Source organism: Heptranchias perlo, chromosome 23 (assembly GCF_035084215.1).
Source record: "Heptranchias perlo isolate sHepPer1 chromosome 23, sHepPer1.hap1, whole genome shotgun sequence".
Taxonomy (NCBI): domain Eukaryota; kingdom Metazoa; phylum Chordata; class Chondrichthyes; order Hexanchiformes; family Hexanchidae; genus Heptranchias; species Heptranchias perlo.
Genome location: NC_090347.1, coordinates 17620768 through 17626767, shown reverse-complemented (window position 1 = coordinate 17626767; position 6000 = coordinate 17620768).

Here is a 6000-nt window from a genome sequence, read left to right as displayed (position 1 = left end):
ACAGTTGGGCATTTAATGAAGTATGAACAAAAATAAAATTAAAATTGTAAATCATATAAAAAGGATGCATTAAGTCATACCGAATCTTCATCAAGTTTTTAACAGCTCTATTTAAGATAATAGAGGTGGCTTGTTCACCTTCAGCTTAGTTAAGTAGAGGTAACAGATTTTTTTTTATTATTCATTTTTGGGATTTGGACATTGCTAGCAAGGCCAACATTTATTGCCCATCCCTACTTGCCCTTGAGAAGGTGGTGGTGAATCATCTTCTTGAACTGCTGCAGTCCACGGGGTGAAGGTGCTTCTACAATGCTGTTAGATAGGGAGTTCCAGGATTTTGACCCAGCAATGAGAAGGAACAGTGATACATGTTCAAGTCAAGATGGTGTTTGACTTGGAGGAGAACTTGGAGGTAATGGTGTTCCCATGGATCTGCTGTCTTTGTCCTTCTAGGTGGTGGAGATCGTGGGATTGGGAGGTGCTGCTGGAGAAGCCTTGATGACTTGCTGCAGTGCAATCTGTAGATAGTACACACTGCAGCCACGATACGGCAGTGGTGGAGGGAGTGGATGTTTAAGGTGGTGGATGGGGTGCCACTCAATCAGACTGCTTGAGTGCTGTTGCCACTGCACCCATCCAGTCAAGTGGAAAGTATTCGATCACACTCCTGATTTCTGCTTTGTAGGTGGTAGAGAGGCTTTGGGAGTCAGAATACCCAGCCTCTGACCTGCTCTATAAGCCATGGCATTTATGTGGCTGGTCCAGTTGAGTTTCTGGTCAATGCTGACCCCCAGGATGTTGATGGTGAGGGATTCGGTGATGGTAATGCCATTGAATGTCAAGAGGAGGTAGTTAGGATCTCTATTGTTGGAGATGGTCATTGCCCTGCACTTCTGTGGCGCGAATGTTATTTGCCATTTATCAGCCCAAGCTTGGATGTTGTCCAGGTCCTGCTGCATGCGGGCATAGACGGCTTCATTATCTGAGGAATTGCAAATGGAGCTAAATACCGTGCAATCATCATCAAACAGCCCCACTTCTGACTTTATAATGGGGGGGGGGTGGTGGTGGGGTGGCTGGGGAGATCATCACTGAAGCAGTATTTTCAGGTTATAGATAGAAAATAACGTGACACAGAATTTAGTCAGATGACACATACCTATCATTATTTTGTCATATTTGTGTGATTAGAGTAAGATTGCATAAATGTGGAAGTATGATGTTTAGGTAGTATGTTTGAACTTTAAACATGATGAAATTAAACATTTTTGAAAGTGATACATTTAGCATGTTAGATAAACGAAACAAATGCTGTGCAGTGAATACATTACTCAATAGCCTTATAAGGTACAGACATATGGAAAAATAACAGAATAGTTCTTTAAATTTAAAAATGAAAGTTGTACAAAAGAATTCTGCAAAGAAATAAAAATTAAAACATATAAAACAGAAAGTTCCAGAAAATGCTGGAGTTGAAAGTGTGGATCGGGGCCAGCAGTGGATTGATGTAGATACAGAATGTGAAGAATTTGAAAGGGTCGCTTTAACTTGAAGATTAAAGGGAAAAGCATTTGGAACTTTCCAGAAATGGAGAGGCTACCTTTCAGACAGCAAACGATGTTCAGGCAGGAATGTGGAGAAAGAAACAAATCCAATAAGATTAGATAAAAAGAAAATTAAAACTGACTGACCTGCTGCATATTTCTAGAATTTTCTGCATTTATTTCTAAGAAGATTTTTGCGCTAAAATTAAGAAATGGAAAATAATGAGAGAAATCAGACAAGGGGTCAGCACGAACTTGAATTCAGAACGTAGGCTTGAAATAAGCACTTAAAAAACAAAAGGAAAGAAGCACATGTACCACAAAGATGAATGAGGTTTAGTTAAGTGTTAAAGTATAAAGGATATACCTTGTCTAGCCATGACATATGATACAGGTCTCCACAAGTGAATAAAATTGAATAACCCACCAGTAATTCATAAGTGGGACTATTCATCATGCGTTATGGTTGACAACAACATATGTGATTTCATATATTGCCCATCAGATAACACCAAAGAGATCTTATTTTTATGCAAGTAAAATTGTTTCTTTTAGGAGTGTAGCAGAATGTGCTGAATATTTAAGCTCCAACAACTGATACCATGGGCCCGATTTTACCACCCGCTATCGGGTGCGTTCTGGGCGGGGGGGGCGCCGAAAATCGGGGAATCCCGGAGCGGGACCGGAGCCCGCCTCGATCCTGCCCACTTCCGGGTTCCCCACGGATGCGCCGGCGTGCGCGCGCAGCCCCCGCTGGTGGGAATCCCGCAGGCAATTAAAGCCAGCGGGATGCCACTTGACAATATTTATTTAGCTATTTCAGGTCATTAACTGACCTGATTGAGCTGTTTTATTAGGAAGGGTGGGATTTTACCTTGAACTGAGACTGTTTCCCATACTGGGGGAAACACTTTCACTCCAAACGGACGTGTTGCAGCCAGCAGCCTGTGGCAGCTGGCAAGGTGCATTCCACAGGTGGGGTGGGGAGACCCTTCACCAACGCAGGACGTCACTCCGTCACATTGGGCAACGCTTGCCCTCCACCACCCTCCTCCAAGCAAGAAGATTCACCGACGTGGAACCGCAACCCCGGTGCGAGGACACACTTACCTACCGTGCACAACCCCCCAGACCTACACCTTCCAGATGGGGGCCGCCTTGACATCCTCGGAGGACGAACAGCATCACCAGCCCCAGCAGCCTCGCAGTCCACGCCGTCCGCCTCAGAGACGTGGAGCCCCACAACACGGTGCTGTGGCACATCCACCTGCACAGCAGGAGGGAGGGCAACCGCAGAGAGAGATGCGTCGCAGGAGGCACTACCCTCCGCACAGGGTCTACAGACCGAGGCTCAGCTTCATGGACCTCTCTGAGGAGCAGTGCATACGGAGGCTCAGAGTCACTCGCCAGGTAGTCGCCGACATCTGCAGCCTCCTTAATGACGAGCTGCTCCCGGATGGACCAAGCAGCATCTTCTTACCCGTCACTGTCAAAGTCACCACTGCCCTCAACTTCTTTGCCTCCGGATCCTTCCAGGGTGCCACCGGGGACATCACCGGGGTCTGTCAGTCATCTGCACACAAGTGCATAAGGCAGGTCACATCTCGTCACGTGCACAGACGAGGGGCCATACCAGCCCCCTCCACAGAAGAGTGGTGCCAGTACTCCTGCACCCACTGTATTGTGCCCAATGGGTGGGACCAGGTGTTCGTCGTCATGATGAGGCGCACGGAAGGGACCTATTGCACAAGCCGCTGAAGAATGGACAAGAGGTGGCAGCAGTGGTGAGAACAATTGTGTTTATTGTGTATGTCCATTCAAGGACTAAAAATAAAAACATAACAATTTGTCGGACACCCTGGTGCATTCCCTTTGTGTTCATAAAACCTTTGCCTTACGTTTGCGGGAACCCCTACGTGGTGCTACCCCTGTGGCTCCAGCAGAGGTGGTGGCAGGTTGCTCCTGCTCGTGCCCTGACCGGGTAGATGCTTTGGGCCGACTCCCCCTGGGTTTCGGTGCCTGTGAGGGCACCTCCACAGACTGCTCCTCCTGCACCTGTGCAGGGGCAGACTCGGCCACCTGAAGAGGAGGCACCATTGCGGGTACTGGTTGAGAAGGGGGCAACGGGTGAGACGTGGGGGCACCTTGAGTAGCGTCCCCACTTCCATGTCCCCGTTCACCATCTTCCCTCTCATGGCCTAGGCCCACATCACCCCTTCCACCCTGCTGGACGGCAGTTTGGATGACCTGTGTGAGACCTTGCAAGGCCACCTCCAATGTATCTGTCAGCCTGTTTATGGTGGCAGAATGTTGCTCACCCTGAATCCGAACAGCCATTGTCAGGGCCTGCATGGACTCAATGTTGAGCCTTGCTTGACGCTCGAGGGAGGCTAGCCTGTCCTCCACCGCAGACATTCCCGCACCTACCCGTGACACTATCTCAGAGATGCCTTCACGTCCCTGCGACACTATCTCGGAGATACCCTCCTGTACCTGTGCCACCATTCCCCTCATGCAGGAGTTGGACTCCTCCATCACCTGCGCGATTGTGGAGAGTGCACGTGGCACCTCTCCCAGTACCTCAGCAATGTGCTGGTGCCCCTTGACGACTCTCCTTTTGACTGGTGGCCCCCTGGGTTCAGCATCTGGGTCGGGCTGAGCAGAGCCTGGAGAAGAGTGCTCCCACCGACGCGGACCCTCCGCGGCTGCCCCTGCCACCAGGGTCTGCTCATGCTCACATGTGCGTGGTGACTCACCATGTGCAATCCCAACTAATTGAGGAGGGGGACCCACCGAGGTGTGTGTATCTGCGCTGGTGGATGCTTGGCTCATATGTGACGATGCACCCTCAGAGACCGGCATGTCCTCTGAGGAATCGCCCTCAACGGACACGACGCTCGCAGACGGCCCTGTAAGACAACAGAGGGCAATATCAGGCATGTGGACAAATGTGGCGGTGCGGCAGATGCCAGGTGATGCTAAGATCATTCGCGATCATGAGTGCTGAGTGCAGCCCCAGCCTCGCCATCCGCCACGGACAGGCAATGTAGCGTGTGGCTGATCTCCAACGCGTCCACCTCGGCATCCGTCAGAACCACCTGGTGTGGCGGGCCCCCTCTGGTGCATGCCCTTTCCCGGGCGTTCTTGCATCTCTTCTCCTGTGAAGGCAAAACACAGATGCGTGATTGAGTGATGATTGCATTGTGAGACGCTTCAAGCATTGGTGTGGGTGGGTTGAGCGTGTGGCAGATGGATGGGAGGATGCGAGTGCCTCGTGCCCATCCCATTGTATGGGGATTGGGGTGTGTGGTATTGTTCGAGTGGGGACAGGGACGGTGGGTACGTGCAGGCACGGTGAGGATGATAGTTGAGTGGCTGTGAGGATTGTTGCGGGAGCGCTGTGGTGTCAGTGCAGATGGGGTTGTGAGGTGTTTGAGGTGATGTGGAAGACGGAGTGTGGGAGAGTGCGTTAGTGTACTCACTTTCCCGGACCTAGTGAGGTCATTGAATCTCTTCCGACACTGGATCCAAGTTCTGGTGGTGTTGCCCCTGCTGCTAACCTCCGCCGCCACCTCCTCCCATGCCTTCCTGGTGGCGGAGCCAGGGCACCTCCTTCCGTCGCTGGGGAACAGCGTCTCCCTCCTCCTCCTTACCCCGTCCAGCAGCTGCTGGAGTGCGTGGTCAGAGAATCGTGGGGCAGCCTTACCCTTGGGTTGCTCCATGTTGCGCTACCTCTTGTTTGCAGCTGGAGGGGCATTGGTGGACTGCCCCTTTAAATAGAGCTCCACCATCGCTCAGACGTCACTGCGCATGCGCAGGCCGCCGGCGCGCAGCTGAGAAGCGGAGAACCCGTAACAGCACGTTAATTACCTCAATTATCCTGCGATCGGGCGGGGGACGCACTCAATTCACCGGCCGCGTTTTCCACGCGCCCGATAGACCACCCGCCGAGAACCCGCACCCCTGCTAAAATCGGGCCCCATGTCTTCAATGCTTCAGAAAATTGAGCATTCAAAATATTCTGACAACCACACTGCTCCCAATGAAAAAATGACAACAGTTTCTTTACTCACATTTAGGATAATGGCAGGCCCAATGATTTTATTTGCTGCTTTGAAAGGTCAGCATGACGTCACTATGTGTTGCATCACTGTAACCTGGGGTAAATCTATTGCAATAAACTTAAAGGTGCTTGTACACTGCAAATGTCCAGTGTCAGGTCTGATCTGACTCTGGAGTGAAATAGAGCGAGATTGCCTGGAGGTAATAATAGTTTTAGTTTGACACTGCATGGAGTGTATATCCAATGCGGTGTCAAACCCGGTTTAGAAAGTGCTCAGGGTGTCAGTTAGACTTCCCGGGCACATTTTAAATTTATATTATTTCAGCTTAAATGTTTAGAGAGCGGACATTCTCTCCTCACCATTCTCTCCAGGGCAAAATAGTTAGATTTCCA